Source organism: Bufo bufo, chromosome 2, assembly GCF_905171765.1.
Source record: "Bufo bufo chromosome 2, aBufBuf1.1, whole genome shotgun sequence".
Taxonomy (NCBI): Eukaryota; Metazoa; Chordata; class Amphibia; order Anura; family Bufonidae; genus Bufo; species Bufo bufo.
Window position 1 is genome coordinate 25,155,504 of NC_053390.1, and position 18,333 is coordinate 25,173,836.

General features: G+C 43.5%; 1 protein-coding gene and 1 pseudogene across 1 annotated transcript in view; one reads left to right on the forward strand and one right to left on the reverse strand.

Moving 5' to 3' along the window:
* The window catches only part of LOC120991124 (zinc finger protein 585A-like), a 2,129,672-nt gene that overhangs the window by 1,929,895 nt on the left and 181,444 nt on the right, over window positions 1–18,333 (reverse strand). The gene's annotated exons all lie outside the window — the stretch shown is intronic.
* LOC120991893 overlaps window positions 1–18,333 on the forward strand; it is a 92,091-nt pseudogene that overhangs the window by 47,931 nt on the left and 25,827 nt on the right.

Here is an 18,333-nt window from a genome sequence, read left to right on the forward strand (position 1 = left end):
AATGGAGGAGCACCAGCCTCTTATATGACAAGGTCAGACCCGTCATGTGCAGTGTGTACACGTGTGTGCAGTGACATGTAATGGAGGAGCACCAGCCTCTTATATCACAAGGTAAGAGCCGTCATGTGCAGTGTATACACGTGTGTGCAGTGACATGTAATGGAGGAGCACCAGCCTCTTATATGACAAGGTCAGACCCGTCATGTGCAGTGTGTACACGTGTGTGCAGTGACATGTAATGGAGGAGCACCAGCCTCTTATATCACAAAGTAAGAGCCGTCATGTGCAGTGTATACACGTGTGTGCAGTGACATGTAATGGAGGAGCACCAGCCTCTTATGTGACAAGGTCAGACCCGTCATGTGCAGTGTGTACACGTGTGTGCAGTGACATGTAATGGAGGACCACCAGCCTCTTATATCACAAGGTAAGAGCCGTCATGTGCAGTGTATACACGTGTGTGCAGTGACATGTAATGGAGGACCACCAGCCTCTTATATCACAAGGTAAGAGCCGTCATGTGCAGTGTGTACACGTGTGTGCGGTGACATGTAATGGAGGAGCACCAGCCTCTTATATCACAAGGTAAGAGCCGTCATGTGCAGTGTATACACGTGTGTGCAGTGACATGTAATGGAGGAGCACCAGCCTCTTATATCACAAGGTAAGAGCCGTCATGTGCAGTGTATACACGTGTGTGCAGTGACATGTAATTCCAACAAACTTTGGGGCGCAGCTTAAACTGTAAATAAATGTGAATAAGAACTGAATGAAATGATCTGTAAATCTCATAGTTCCAGGTTTTCTTTACAATAGATGATAGAACAGATGATGAAAGTGAGACAATTTACCAATTCATAAAAAAAACATAACGCATCTCAAGATGTTAGTACAGAGGCAGCAAAAGGCTGAAAAAATAAGCGGTGCTAATAAAAAACAGCTGGAGGAGCAATGTGCAACTAAGTGACATGACCGGGTATAAAGAGGGGCAGAGTCTCCCAGAAGCAAAGATGGGCAGAGGTCACCAATCTGTGAGAAACTGCATCAAAAATTGTGGAGTAATTTCAAAATCATGTTCCTCAAAGTAAAGTTGAGGAACCTTTAATTACCCACCATCTACAGGACATATCATCATCAAAAGGTTCACGGAATCTGGAGAAATCCATGTGTACAAGGCCGATGGTCAGTATTGGATGCTCGTGGTCTACGGGCCTTCGTGCAGCACTGCGTTAATAACAGGCTGATTCTGTACTGGAAATCACTGCATGGGCTCAGGAACATTCCAGAAATCACTGTCTGTGACCACAATTCACCATGTAATCCACAAATGCACGTTTTTTGTCTGTGTCCGTTCCATTTTTTTTTGCGGCCCATGTGCGGAACCATTTATTTCAATGGGGCCACAAGCAAAACGGAAATTAATCCGTGTGCATTTCTGTATGTCCATTCCACAAAAAAATAGAACATGTCCTATTATCATCCGTTTTGCGGACAGAGATAGGACATTTCTGCAGGAGACAAAAATAAATGGTGGCGTGCCCTCGGGCAGAATATGTGTTTTGTGCATCTGCAGACTGCAAAACACTTACAGCCGTGTGCATGAGCCGTAAAGCTGAGAATTAGTCTTATGTAAATACAATCCAGAAACACCGCCGTTTTCTCTGGGCCAAAGCTCATTTACAATTGAGGCAAAATGGAAAACTGTTCTGTGGTCAGATGTACAAAAATGTAAACACTACGGATGCTGTGGGGCTCCCCCATATGCAGATATGGAGGAGGCATGGTATTACTACTCTTGCACATATCACAGATAGGGGATCTCTTTGTTCCTTCCAATATTTACAGGCCACTTATAATTTTCCTAGTCATGTACTGTATTATTATTATCAACTGAAACATGCCTTCCGGGCACAATTTGGGGACTTTGATCTGTTTTTCACCACTCCACTCCTTGAGGGTATGGCGAGCAATAAAGACCTCAGGAAACCACTGTAAGCATTTTATGGATATACCACCCGGAGTTTTACACCCATGCGAGATAAAATATTACAGAAATGGCAAAGGGACATCCAAGATCTGGATGAGGATGATTGTAAGGGTCTCCAGACTGCTACAGAGACCAGTTATTACGTGTTAAATTTACACATAGGATTTATTATCCCCCTCACAGACTGTATGTTATGGGGGCATTGCCTTTGGCTGAGTGTCCCGGATGGCACGATGCTACACATGTTCTGGGACTGTAGAGTCTTACGGCCATATTGGAGAGAGGTTCTGGGGTTTATGGAGACTAATCTGACCGTGCCAAATATACTGCATCCCAAGGTTTGCCTCTTTGGGCTCATTGATGACCTTCCTCTTACTGTGGCTTTGTGCACCTTACTTAAACTACTGTTCTGTTATGCAAAAAAGGTTATCCTATATAATTGGAAGCACCCAAAGAGGCCCACCAAAAATGCCTGGCTTAAGGAGGTGAATACGGTACTCCCACTTTTTAAGCTCACCTATTTATCCTAAGGTTGTCCTGATAAATTTGACAAGGTCTGGAGACCTTTGTTAAGGATTCCTTCCACTGGTTTGGGACCTTTGGCTCCCTAGCTTTTACTTCTTTTAGACGGTTGAGCCCCCCTCCGCACCTTTTTTGTTTCTTCCCCCTTCTCTGATTTTTGGTTAGTTTGTTTTTACTGTTGTTAGGCTATTGGTGGCGATTGGGCTGTTTGTTGATCTAGATCACACGCATGCAACCGTCTACTAATGCTATTACTTTGAAGCCCAATTGCACAATGTTTAGTTCATTTCTATGTATTTGAGATTAAGAAAAATTGAAGGAAATGGTGTCTTTACTATTGATGGCTAATTGTCCTATTGTCTGGAAATGTATATTTGCCATGGCTATGTTTTGTACTTGCTTTGTATACTGAATTTCCTTCTACATACCGTTTCTTTGAATAAAAAAAAGAAAACTACGGATGCTATGTCCTGCGGACTGAGGAGGAGATGGACCATCCAGCTTATCAGTGCACAGGGTTACATTAGTGCCGATGGTGTGGGCATCTGTAATAGATCAGTGATTGTGGAACCACTGTGACAAGTAACCAGTTTGACATTGTGCCAAACCTTAAGGCTATTATTCTGGCACCTCCCCAGTATTCACCCTTTAACACCTGTACAGGGTGACCAGACTGCTACTTCCTGGGATGGGCCTGGTGTACTTGGCAGCTGACCCTCAAGAATCAGGAACTCTGATACAAACAGTAGGAGTCTCTGGAACTTGAAAATGCACCCAAATCACAGACACAGTATAAACAGGAACTAAGACTAGGTTCATGAGCCCAGTTGCAAGAGTTTAGGTTCCCCAAGTGCTTTGGGGCCAAGAAGCATCTAGCCTTTCTACTGCCTGAGGTAAAAATTGAAATGACCCCCCCCATGCCAACTTCTCAACCTAACCTAACAGAGCAGAGAAGGTAGAACTTGTGTGAATGCTACCTTGTCTTCTAACAGCTGCTCGGCGAGGGTGACGGGAGTGAGACCCCCCGCTGATCTGATATCGATAACCTGTCCTGAGGATAGTTCATGAATAGTAAAAAGCGGACAACCCCATTAAAGACATGCTTGGAAAACATTACATACAGCTCTACAAATTGTACAGAAGAATACTGCCCCACATGTACCTCTTACATCCAGTGACGTGTGCTCTGATATAGATACTCTCTTTCCTCATCTTCTCCATTCAGACCAGACCACCATGATGATTTCTTTCAGTCATCTCCTCTCTCTGCAGAGTTTGACAGACATCTTAGTTTCCTACTTTTCCATCATTCTCCCACATTCAGAACACCCCATCCTGCCAACTCTAATACTGTGTCTGCTGTATTCCCCAGTATTATATCTGCAAAAACAGTCCTCCTGAAAAGTCCCACCAATAGAAATAATTGTCTGCCAGAGTGCATAGTGTTAACAGTGTCCCCAATAGTAATAATGCCCCCATTGTCCATCAATGTGCCTCAGTACAAAGAAAATACCCCTTTATAGTGTGCGCCAGTACAAAAAATACCCGCTTACCTTTTAGATCAGACTCCATAACAAATGCTCAGATCAGACCCCCATATCAAACCTCTGATGAGACCCCCCCATCTCAGACCTCAGATCAGACCCAATTAGACCTACAGATTCCCATATTAGACCAGACCCTATATCAGACCTCAGACCAGACCCCCATTAGACCTCTAGACCCTCATATCAGACCAGACCTCCAGATCCTCGTTAAATATCAGACCAGACTTCCAGACCCCCATATCAGACCTCAAATCAGATTTTAAAATAAATAAATTAACTTACCTCTCCTGCTGCCACTCTCCCGGTCCGGCGGTCTCTCAGCTATCTTCTTTTCTAGGGGCTTGCGCTGCACAGTCACCTGACTGCCTGCAGCGTCTGGTCACAGTGCGCTCTGTACGTCCTGACACTGTAGTCAGCCAGGACACAGCAGTACGGGCCCCAGAAGAGCAGGCAGGGTGGAGGGCTAAGTACAGCACTTCACTCCCCCACCTCCTGCAGAATAGTGAGTGCTTCCATAATGGAAGCGATGCATCTTATAAAGGGAAAAGTACAGAGCCACTGGCTTAGGGGCCCGGTTGCAACTGCGATCGCTGCGACCCCTATAACTATGCCAGTGAAGAATTTTATATTTTGTATTCTCTGTAGTTTAAATAGAAAAAAAAAACAAATTCAAATTTTTATCTTCATAGAGAATCCCTGTAGGAATTCTAAGGAAAAAATTGTAATTTTCTTAATTTATAAAGTAGAAGACGAAGGCATCATGCAGCACTGTCAGGCAGTGTTATAGACATTTTTATAAAGCGGGAATTACACTTTTTTGAACCAAAGCCAGAAGTGCATTCAAAATGAATGACTTACTGTATTCACATCCAGCCTAATAGAAATGTAATAAGTTTGTCTGCTCTAGTGTAACATAGTAATATAGTACATAAGGCCGAAAAAAGACATTTGTCCAGTCATCCTGCAAGTTGATACAGAGGAAGGCAAAAAAAACCCCTGTGAGGTAGAAGCCAATTTTCCCCACTTTAGGGGAATAAAAAATTCCTTCCCGACTCCAATCAGGCATCAGAATAACTCCCTGGATCAACGACCCCTCTCTAGTAGCTATAGCCTGTAATATTATTACACTCCAGAAACACATCCAGGCCCCTCTTGAATTCCTTTATTGTACTCCCCATCACCACCTCCTCAGGCAGAGAGTTCCATAGTCTCACTGCTCTTACCGTAAAGAATCCTCTTCTATGTTTGTGTACAAACCTTCTTTCCTCCAGACGCAGAGGATGTCCCCTCGTCACAGTCACAGTCCTGGGGATAAATAGATGATGGGAGAGATCTCTGTACTGACCCCTGATATATTTATACATATTAACCACCTCCCGTCACACTAACGCCGATAGGCGTCAGGACGGTGGTGCTCTCAGGTCTCGATGACGCCAATAGGCGTCATCTCGTGAGATCCGAGATTTCCTGTGAACGCGCGCGCGTTCACGTCAGAGCCATGGGAACAAGTTTAACTACAGCCTGCCGGCAGCGATCATTGGCTGGCAGGCTGTAGATTTTTAAAAGATCCAATGAAAGGGGTATGTCAGACGCTATTTTGTAAATAGCGTCTAATATACCTGCTACCTGGTCCTCTGGTGGTCCCTTTTGCTTGGATCGACCACCAGAGGACACAGGCAGCTCTGTAAGTAGCACCAATCACCACACATACACTACCCCCCCGTCACTTATTAACCCCTTATTAACCCCTGATCACCCCATATAGACTCCCTGATCACCCCCCTGTCATTGATCACCCCCCTGTAAGGGTCCCTCATCCCCGCCAGGTAGTTAGCTATTTGTTAGGTAGTTAGCGCCCAGCCCGCCGCAGTCACTGATTAGTCGCTGATTAGCGTCAACGCTGTCGCTAATCAGCACTAGTACTATATAGTATCTGTAAGTGATCAAGACTGATCGCAATCAGATCTATATAAGTACATTAAGGTCACCTTAGGCTCTACAAAAAACGCAGTGTTTGCCCGATCAGGCCTGATCTTGTGCACACACTTGCGTTCAGTCCGCCCCACCGCAGTGACAGAAATTTTTTTCTGTCACTACGGCGCTATAAAGATCGCTTTTGAGCTTTTTGGATCTTTATTAGCGATCGCAGCTTTACTTCGCAAGCACTCCTTTTTACTAGGCAGGTTTGCTCTTTTTCCTGGGTAGTCTCAGAGGAATACCCCCTAAATTTAGTTAGTCCAAAATGGCAAAAAAGAGGCCTACAGGATTCTGGCCCTGATGGATGAAAGCGATGGGGACGCCTCACCCGCTGAATCCAGTGGTTCAGAATATGAACCTGTAGACAGCAGTGGCACTCTAACCACTAGCGAAGATGACGAGGTAGAGGTCCCTGCTATGGTCAGGCGTACCCAACCCCATGTCAGTGTTCTGCCTACCCTGCATGATGAGCCTCATTTGCAGCAGAGTGGTGCTAGCGCTGATCTTTTTCATAGTGCGGCATACACCAGCAGCGCAGCACATCCTGGACCTTCTACCAGCACTGCCGTATTCCCTGGTGAAGTGGCGAGCACCAGAAGGGCAGTTCAAGCTGGTACGGTGGCACGTGCATTAACTCCCCCGTCGCAGCCACCACGTTCACAGGCCCGTAGAGCCCTTAGTAACCCAGAGGTGCTGGCAAACCCTAATTTGCAATCCCCTGCTTCCACCGCACCCGTATTGCCCCCTTTCACCGCCCAGTCTGGAGTTCGCATGGAGACGGCTCATTTAGGATCGGCCCTTGAGTTTTTTGAGCTGTTCTTCACCGCGGATCTCTATGAGTTGTGGCAGAAACCAACCGCTACGCCACAGACTATATAACCGCCAATCCGGAAAGCTTCTATGCCCAGCCTTACTGGTGGAAACCAGTCACAGTTTCCGAATTAAAAATATTTTTGGGCCTTATCCTCAACATGGGTCTAACTAAAAAAAATGTATTGCGGTCCTATTGGTCTAAAGACCCAATACATTACATGCCCATGTTCTCTGCTGCAATGTCCAGGGCACGTTTTGAGGTCATCATGCGCTTTATGCATTTCGCTGACAATAAAACCTGTCATCCAAGAGGCCACCCTGCTTATGACCGGCTCCACAAAATTCGGCCCCTCATAGACCATTTGTCATCCAGATTTGCAGATGCGTATACCCCCAATCAGAACATCTGCATAGACGAGTCCCTTATACATTTTATCGGGCGCCTTGGCATCAAACAGTACATCCCCAGCAAGCGCCCCCGGTATAAGCTCTGTGAAAGGGCCACAGGCTATACATATCGTTTTAGGGTATATGAGGGAAAAGACTCAAAACTGGAGCCGGTCGGATGCCCTGACTACCAGGGGAGCAGTGGCAAGATTGTCTGGGACTTGGTGTCACCCTTACTCCACAAGGGGTACCACTTATACGTGGACAATTTTTACACAAGTTTGGCCCTCTTTCGGCACTTACATCTAGTCAGAATTCAATGCTGTGGCACCGCGCGACCTAGTCGCCGGGGCTTCCCCCAACGGCTCATTAATACCCGACTTGTACGGGGGGAGAGGGCTGCCTTGTGTGACCAAGAACTGCTCGCGGTGAAGTGGAGGGACAAGAGGGATGTTTACCTTCTGTCCACCATTCACACAGACACGACAGTAGAAATTGAAAGGGCAACTGGAGTCATTGAGAAACCCCTCTCTGTCCACGACTATAACCTTCACATGGGAGGGGTGGACTTCAATGACCATATGTTGGCTCCCTATTTAGTGTCCCGCCGCACCAGATGCTGGTATAAGAAGGTGTCTGTCTATTTAATTCAATTGGCTGTCTATAATAGTTTTGTTCTCTACAGTAAGGCTGGGAGAACGGGATCCTTCCTAAAATTCCAGGAAGAGATCATTTCGGAACTCCTGTATCCAGGAGGGTCCGTGCCCCAAGTCCCTGATGTAGTGAGCCGGCTACATGCCAGACACTTCCCGAGTGTCTATCCTGGTACCCCAACTCACTGTTCCCCAAGAAAAAGATGTTGTGTCTGTAGCAGGGCTGGAATAAGGCGTGACACCACAGTTTTTTGTCCTGACCAGCCTGCCCTATGCATAGGGGAGTGTTTCCGCAAGTTCCACACACAGGTACACTATTAGTGTAGGGATTGCGTGACACAGGACAGGCACACAGGGGTCTTAGGGCCCTTTCACACAGAGCTGCCACAAACCTCTCCTTTCACTTGGGACAAAGTGCATAATGTACTTCGCCTCATCTCTGGGCGATTTGCGCTTTGCACATTGTCCCATGGGGAAGGAGAGGTTTATCCTCTAAAGGTAAAAAAAAATAAAAAATCACAGGTATGCAAAAAAGTTAATGTTCTGTTTCAAATGTTCAATAAAGTTTATAAAAGTTAATGTTCTGTTTCAAATGTTATATAAAGTTAATGTTAATAAATTTATTGCGTTGCTGCCTGGTTTTTTTTACCTTCTAGGTGGACTAAGCGATCAACCAGCTGCAGCACTGATGTGCATTCTGACAGAAGAATTGCGCTGCTGTGAGATTACACAAAAGTCGGTGTATGCGACACTGCAAGACGAGATTTCTCCTCTGCAGTAAAAAAGATACGTTTGCCGAGGCTTATGAGCTGAGGAGGCGGTGTTCATATGCTTTGGCAAACACTTTGTATAAAAAAATAAAATAAAATTCTGGCAATGATTTATTCATCCACATCGATTGATGTGAATGGAGAAATCGGGTTTGCCAGGGCATACGAGCTAAGTGGGTTTGGATGTTGGGCGGAGCTCCTATGTCCTGGCAGACGCCTTTCCCCTCTTTTTTTTTTTTTGCACATTTTTTGGCAGAGATTTTTTCATCCACATTGATCGATGCGAATGAAGAAATCTGTGCCATTCATTTTTTCTTTCAGCCCAGAGGCTGAACGGAAAAAAAAATCTCATTACCCGTATGCTCAATATAAGGAGAATAGCAGAAACTCCTAATGCTGGCCATACATGTAATGATTGCGGAGACCCTCAAATGCCAGGGCAGTACAAACACCCCACAAATGACCCCATTTTGGAAAGAAGACACCCCAAGGTATTCGCTGAGGGGCATATTGAGTCCATGAAAGATTGAACTGTTTGTCCCAAGTTAGCCGAAAGGGAGAAAAAACAAAAATCTATTTCTGCTAACTTGTGCCAAAAAAAATAAATCTATGAACTCACCATGCCCCTCACGGAATACCTTGGGGTGTCTTCTTTCCAAAATGGGGTCACATGTGGGGTATTTATACTGCCCTGGCATTTTAGGGGCCTAAAGCGTGAGAAGAAGTCTGGAATCCAAATGTCTAAAAATGCCCTCCTAAAAGGTACTCATTGGAATTTGGACCCCTTTGCGCACCTAGGCTGCAAAAAAGTGTCAAACATGTGGTATCGCCATACTCAGCATAAGTAGGGCAATGTGTTTTGGGGTGTCTTTTCACACATACCCATCCTGTGTGTGAGAAATATCTCTGTAAATCACAACTTTTTTTATTTGTTTATACAAAGTTGTCAATTTACAGAGATATTTCTCTCACCCAGCATGGGTATATGTAAAAATACACCCCAAAACACATTGCCCTACTTCTCCTGAGTACGGCGATACCACATGTGTGACACTTTTTTGCAGCCTAGGTGGACAAAGGGGCCCAAATTCCAATGAGTACCTTTAGGATTTCACAGGGCATTTTTTAAGCATTTGGATTCCAAACTACTTCTCACGCTTTAGGGCCCCTAAAATGCCAGGGCAGTATAAATACCCCAAAAGTGACCCCATTTTGGAAAGAAGACACCCCAAGGCATTCCGAGAGGGGCATGGCGAGTTCATAGAAGATATTTTTTTTTTGGCCTCTCACAAAGAGATTTTAGGATGCTTTTAAATATATCCCATTTTGTGGCTGTATTTTTATTTTTGAGGACTTTGTCCCAGTTAGTTAGGCCTATGGCTAAATTTAGCTTTTTTGAAGTTTGGTATTTTTGTTCCTCCCTGTAGAAACGCTCTTTTGAATGATAATTGGAAGGTTATTACTTTATGGTCACTATTTCCCAGGTGACCCCCAACCTGCACATCTGTTGTTCTGTCAGGCCTATTGGTTAATACTAAGTCCAGTATGGCCGACCCTCTAGTTGGGTCCTGAACCAGTTGGGAGAGGTAATTGTCTTTGGTTGTTGCCAATAACCTGTTTCCTTTATGAGATATACAAGTTTCAGTTTCCCAGTCTATATCTGGGTAGTTGAAGTCCTCCATTATAACCACCTCATTATGATTTGCCGCTTTGTCTATCTCGTTTAGTAGTAGATTTTCTGTGGACTCTGGTATATTAGGTGGTTTATAGTAAACTCCTATTAGTAATTTATTATTATTTTGGGGAAAAAATCACACATTCTAATTTTTATCTTCACAGAGAATCCAAATAAGAATTCTGAGGAAAACTTCATGTTATCATTAAATTATAATGTAGAAGATGAAGCTATCATGCTGCGCTCTACAGGAGAAAACCTCATTACCCTTAATGTACATCCAGGATTTCATAGTACAGATCTGTCATATTATCCCTCTAATCATGAGAAACCTTTTCCTGACCAATCACAGATTGTTACCTCAAGTATAGGTCAGAAAGGGGGTAAAAGGTTTCATTGTGGTAAAGAGTTCACAAAAAGCTCAGGTCTTTCTACACACAGAGGAATTCATGCAGGAGAGAAGTCATATTCATGTTCAGAATGTGGAAAATGTTTTATGCAAAAATCAAAGCTTGTTACACATAAGAGAATTCACAAAGGAGAGAAACCATATTCATGTTCAGAATGTGGGAAATGTTTTGCACAAAAATCAGATCTTTTTTCACATGCAAGAATTCACACAGCGGAGAAACCATATTCCTGTTCAGAATGTGGCAAATGTTTTACAGATAAATCAACTCTTGTTAGACATGAGAGACTTCACACAGGGAGGAAACCATATTCATGCTCTAAATGTGGGAAATGTTTTACAGATAATTCAATACTTGTTACTCATGAGAGAAATCACACATGAGAGAAGCCATATTCATGTTCAGAATGTGGCAAATGTTTTACACAAAAATCAGATCTTGGCAAACACAAGAGAAGTCACACAGGAGAGAAGCCATATTCATGTTCAGAATGTGGCAAATGTTTTACACAGAAATCAAATCTTGCTAACCATGAGAGAAATCACACAGGAGAGAAGCCATATTCATGTTCAGAATGTGGCAAATGTTTTACACAGAAAGCACATCTTGTTAACCATGAGAGAAGTCACACAAGAGAGAAGCCATATTCATGTTCAGAATGTGGCAAATGTTTTACACAGAAAGCACATCTTGTTGAACATAAGAGAATTCACACAGGGGAGAAGCCATTTTCATGTTCAGAATGTGGCAAATGTTTTACACAGAAAGCACATCTTGTTGAACATAAGAGAATTCACACAGGGGAGAAGCCATTTTCATGTTCAGAATGTGGCAAATGTTTTAAACAGAAAGCATATCTTGTTATACATGAGAGAATTCACACAGGGGAGAAACCATATTCATGTTCAGAATGTGGGACTGGAGATGTGGCGCCTCCGTCTGTGGGGGCTGAACTGGAGGAGGAGAACATTGGAGCACAAACAATGTGTAGCGATATGGGTGGTTTTTCTACACAGGTGACAGGAGAGGAGGAGCAGGCGCAGCCAGAGGAGCTACAAGGCGATGAGGAAGACGAGGCAAAGGACCCAGAGACACCATGGCAGTATGCAGTGGAGATGGAGGCAGGAAGTCCCTCCGAGTCACTTGCACAAATGGCCCGATGCATGCTCACTTGCTTGCGTAGTGACAGCTGAATTGTCACCATTCGGCAGAGGGATGACTTCTAGCTCTCCAGCTTGTTGCACCCTCGCTACCGGTCCAAAATGGGGGTCTTTTTGTAAACTGAACTACTATAGAAACATCCTATGTAGTCAGTTGACTGCTGCCTATCTGCGCCATCGTCCATCCTCTCGCAGATCTGACCGGGGGGGGGGGCCCTCTGCGATCACGTTCCATTGCCATGGCTGCTGGTGTGGGGTGGGGTGGGGTGGCAGGAGCAGTACCATCTCCATCAGCAGCAGCCTGAGTCTAGAGTCGCTAATGAGCAGCTTTCTTCACCCGCATAGTGAAGAAACTACTCACCAGCAGCTAGAAATAGAGCAGAACCTGAACCAGCAGGTGGTGGCATACTTGGTGTGCACCCTGCCAGCCGTAATTGAAGATCTTCTGGACTACTGGGCAGCCAACCTGGATTTGTGGCTTCAACTGGTGCGTAGTGTGGCTTCAGAGCGGGTGTTTAGTGCAGTGGGGTCATAGTTACCCCAAGAAGAACTCACCTGTGGAAAGACTGACCTTTGTCAAGATGAATCAGGTGTGGATCAGCCAGGATTTCCACCCACCAATGCCTGATGCATCAGACTAAATCATTGATGTTGCCACACCAACACTTTGACAAAAGAGACCGGTTTCTTCTGGCTACCTGCCTCAGCTACTATTCTGATGCTGCCACCCGCCTGATGCTAAACATCTGATACCAAGTGCTCCTTCTTAACCCACCATCCTGAGCTGGTACTGGTATTGCCACCCACTTCTCCACTCTGTAACCGGGTCACTCTGTGGTCTCCTGATGCTGCTGCTACCTCCACACTATGTCACCTTGCCACTCTGTGGTCTGCTCATGCTGCTGCCACCTCCATACTATAATGCGTAAAATCCGGCACACAGAATATTTGTTTACAATTTAGGTTATTTATTGATGCAATATCATACAAAATTCAAGATCCAGTTACATTGTAAGCCCACTTAGACAACCACTCTTGATAATGATTTTGACCGGATGATTTGACCTTCCTCAGCGGTCTTATTATCTGTCATATAATAACATAGGCCCCATTAATGATGTAACCAGATAGACATGTTTAAAAAGATCCCAAAGAAAAATTCTAGAAGAATTATTAAAGCACAACATATAATAATGGAAATAGTCATGTATACTAAAAATGAAGATATGAGGGAAGCGTATAGTCCCTATTAGATAGAGATAGGAAGATAGTCCAATGCAGATGGACTGTATGTGGAAATGGCCACAGGAAAATTGCAGAACATGAAAAAAAAAAACACAATTGGATGAGGAAGCTGGAGAAGAGTAATCTGTAAATAATGTTATAATCATTATTCGAAAGTATTTTACCTTATTTTAGTGGTGGGGAGGCAGTAGGCTGGATCACAGGACGCTAGCCTGCGATCACAGCCATTTATATCTAATACAGGCTGTTCGGAGCGCCGATCATGTCCCACTGCAGCGTCACGTGACCCCGGAAGTAGAGTTTTGCGTTCCAGGGGTAATTAGACGCATATTAAGGAAGAAGATAACGGGAAATACAGCGAAAATAACAATAATAAACGTGGAAGGTGTTGATTGATGAATGAAATGTAGATCAATGGTATTGGTGTGATGGAAGGCTTATTTTGAATGAAGTGGAGAATCGGGATGAAATGTGTGAGTGTGTGGAGATATACTCATGTGGTGGAATGGTCAAAATGTACATCTGAGATAATAATACCAATGACTACAGCCATAGATACTATAGGAAAAATAGTCAGCGGTTAGTAAGAATTAAAAAGACAATATACTGTATCAATATACACTCACCTAAAGAATTATTAGGAACACCTGTTCTATTTCTCATTAATGCAATTATCTAGTCAACCAATCACATGGCAGTTGCTTCAATGCATTTAGGGGTGTGCTCCTAGTCAAGACAATCTCCTGAACTCCAAATTGAATGTCAGAATGGGAAAGAAAGGTGATTTAAGCAATTTTGAGCGTGGCATGGTTGTTGGTGCCAGACAGGCCGGTCTGAGTATTTCACAATCTGCTCAGTTACTGGGATTTTCACGCACAACCATTTCTAGGGTTTACAAAGAATGGTGTGAAAAGGGAAAAACATCCAGTATGCGGCAGTCCTGTGGGCAAAAATGCCTTGTGGATGCTAGAGGTCAGAGGAGAATGGGCCGACTGATTCAAGCTGATAGAAGAGCAACGTTGACTGAAATAACTACTCGTTACAACCGAGGTATGCAGCAAAGCATTTGCAGACACGACAGTAGAAATTGAAAGGGCAACTGGAGTCATTGAGAAACCCCTCTCTGTCCACGACTATAACCTTCACATGGGAGGGGTGGACTTCAATGACCATATGTTGGCTCCCTATTTAGTGTCCCGCCGCACCAGATGCTGGTATAAGAAGGTGTCTGTCTATTTAATTCAATTGGCTGTCTATAATAGTTTTGTTCTCTACAGTAAGGCTGGGAGAACGGGATCCTTCCTAAAATTCCAGGAAGAGATCATTTCGGAACTCCTGTATCCAGGAGGGTCCGTGCCCCAAGTCCCTGATGTAGTGAGCCGGCTACATGCCAGACACTTCCCGAGTGTCTATCCTGGTACCCCAACTCACTGTTCCCCAAGAAAAAGATGTTGTGTCTGTAGCAGGGCTGGAATAAGGCGTGACACCACAGTTTTTTGTCCTGACCAGCCTGCCCTATGCATAGGGGAGTGTTTCCGCAAGTTCCACACACAGGTACACTATTAGTGTAGGGATTGCGTGACACAGGATAGGCACACAGGGGTCTTAGGGCCCTTTCACACAGAGCTGCCACAAACCTCTCCTTTCACTTGGGACAAAGTGCATAATGTACTTCGCCTCATCTCTGGGCGATTTGCGCTTTGCACATTGTCCCATGGGGAAGGAGAGGTTTATCCTCTAAAGGTAAAAAAAAATAAAAAATCACAGGTATGCAAAAAAGTTAATGTTCTGTTTCAAATGTTCAATAAAGTTTATAAAAGTTAATGTTCTGTTTCAAATGTTATATAAAGTTAATGTTAATAAATTTATTGCGTTGCTGCCTGGTTTTTTTTACCTTCTAGGTGGACTAAGCGATCAACCAGCTGCAGCACTGATGTGCATTCTGACAGAAGAATTGCGCTGCTGTGAGATTACACAAAAGTCGGTGTATGCGACACTGCAAGACGAGATTTCTCCTCTGCAGTAAAAAAGATACGTTTGCCGAGGCTTATGAGCTGAGGAGGCGGTGTTCATATGCTTTGGCAAACACTTTGTATAAAAAAATAAAATAAAATTCTGGCAATGATTTATTCATCCACATCGATTGATGTGAATGGAGAAATCGGGTTTGCCAGGGCATACGAGCTAAGTGGGTTTGGATGTTGGGCGGAGCTCCTATGTCCTGGCAGACGCCTTTCCCCTCTTTTTTTTTTTTTGCACATTTTTTGGCAGAGATTTTTTCATCCACATTGATCGATGCGAATGAAGAAATCTGTGCCATTCATTTTTTCTTTCAGCCCAGAGGCTGAACGGAAAAAAAAATCTCATTACCCGTATGCTCAATATAAGGAGAATAGCAGAAACTCCTAATGCTGGCCATACATGTAATGATTGCGGAGACCCTCAAATGCCAGGGCAGTACAAACACCCCACAAATGACCCCATTTTGGAAAGAAGACACCCCAAGGTATTCGCTGAGGGGCATATTGAGTCCATGAAAGATTGAACTGTTTGTCCCAAGTTAGCCGAAAGGGAGAAAAAACAAAAATCTATTTCTGCTAACTTGTGCCAAAAAAAATAAATCTATGAACTCGCCATGCCCCTCACGGAATACCTTGGGGTGTCTTCTTTCCAAAATGGGGTCACATGTGGGGTATTTATACTGCCCTGGCATTTTAGGGGCCTAAAGCGTGAGAAGAAGTCTGGAATCCAAATGTCTAAAAATGCCCTCCTAAAAGGTACTCATTGGAATTTGGACCCCTTTGCGCACCTAGGCTGCAAAAAAGTGTCAAACATGTGGTATCGCCATACTCAGCATAAGTAGGGCAATGTGTTTTGGGGTGTCTTTTCACACATACCCATCCTGTGTGTGAGAAATATCTCTGTAAATCACAACTTTTTTTATTTGTTTATACAAAGTTGTCAATTTACAGAGATATTTCTCTCACCCAGCATGGGTATATGTAAAAATACACCCCAAAACACATTGCCCTACTTCTCCTGAGTACGGCGATACCACATGTGTGACACTTTTTTGCAGCCTAGGTGGACAAAGGGGCCCAAATTCCAATGAGTACCTTTAGGATTTCACAGGGCATTTTTTAAGCATTTGGATTCCAAACTACTTCTCACGCTTTAGGGCCCCTAAAATGCCAGGGCAGTATAAATACCCCAAAAGTGACCCCATTTTGGAAAGAAGACACCCCAAGGCATTCCGAGAGGGGCATGGCGAGTTCATAGAAGATATTTTTTTTTTGGCCTCTCACAAAGAGATTTTAGGATGCTTTTAAATATATCCCATTTTGTGGCTGTATTTTTATTTTTGAGGACTTTGTCCCAGTTAGTTAGGCCTATGGCTAAATTTAGCTTTTTTGAAGTTTGGTATTTTTGTTCCTCCCTGTAGAAACGCTCTTTTGAATGATAATTGGAAGGTTATTACTTTATGGTCACTATTTCCCAGGTGACCCCCAACCTGCACATCTGTTGTTCTGTCAGGCCTATTGGTTAATACTAAGTCCAGTATGGCCGACCCTCTAGTTGGGTCCTGAACCAGTTGGGAGAGGTAATTGTCTTTGGTTGTTGCCAATAACCTGTTTCCTTTATGAGATATACAAGTTTCAGTTTCCCAGTCTATATCTGGGTAGTTGAAGTCCTCCATTATAACCACCTCATTATGATTTGCCGCTTTGTCTATCTCGTTTAGTAGTAGATTTTCTGTGGACTCTGGTATATTAGGTGGTTTATAGTAAACTCCTATTAGTAATTTATTATTATTTTGGGGAAAAAATCACACATTCTAATTTTTATCTTCACAGAGAATCCAAATAAGAATTCTGAGGAAAACTTCATGTTATCATTAAATTATAATGTAGAAGATGAAGCTATCATGCTGCGCTCTACAGGAGAAAACCTCATTACCCTTAATGTACATCCAGGATTTCATAGTACAGATCTGTCATATTATCCCTCTAATCATGAGAAACCTTTTCCTGACCAATCACAGATTGTTACCTCAAGTATAGGTCAGAAAGGGGGTAAAAGGCTTCATTGTGGTAAAGAGTTCACAAAAAGCTCAGGTCTTTCTACACACAGAGGAATTCATGCAGGAGAGAAGTCATATTCATGTTCAGAATGTGGAAAATGTTTTATGCAAAAATCAAAGCTTGTTACACATAAGAGAATTCACAAAGGAGAGAAACCATATTCATGTTCAGAATGTGGGAAATGTTTTGCACAAAAATCAGATCTTTTTTCACATGCAAGAATTCACACAGCGGAGAAACCATATTCCTGTTCAGAATGTGGCAAATGTTTTACAGATAAATCAACTCTTGTTAGACATGAGAGACTTCACACAGGGAGGAAACCATATTCATGCTCTAAATGTGGGAAATGTTTTACAGATAATTCAATACTTGTTACTCATGAGAGAAATCACACATGAGAGAAGCCATATTCATGTTCAGAATGTGGCAAATGTTTTACACAAAAATCAGATCTTGGCAAACACAAGAGAAGTCACACAGGAGAGAAGCCATATTCATGTTCGGAATGTGGCAAATGTTTTACACAGAAATCAAATCTTGTTAACCATGAGAGAAATCACACAGGAGAGAAGCCATATTTATGTTCAGAATGTGGCAAATGTTTTACACAGAAAGCACATCTTGTTAACCATGAGAGAAGTCACACAAGAGAGAAGCCATATTCATGTTCAGAATGTGGCAAATGTTTTACACAGAAAGCACATCTTGTTGAACATAAGAGAATTCACACAGGGGAGAAGCCATTTTCATGTTCAGAATGTGGCAAATGTTTTACACAGAAAGCACATCTTGTTGAACATAAGAGAATTCACACAGGGGAGAAGCCATTTTCATGTTCAGAATGTGGCAAATGTTTTAAACAGAAAGCATATCTTGTTATACATGAGAGAATTCACACAGGGGAGAAACCATATTCATGTTCAGAATGTGGGACTGGAGATGTGGCGCCTCCGTCTGTGGGGGCTGAACTGGAGGAGGAGAACATTGGAGCACAAACAATGTGTAGCGATATGGGTGGTTTTTCTACACAGGTGACAGGAGAGGAGGAGCAGGCACAGCCAGAGGAGCTACAAGGCGATGAGGAAGACGAGGCAAAGGACCC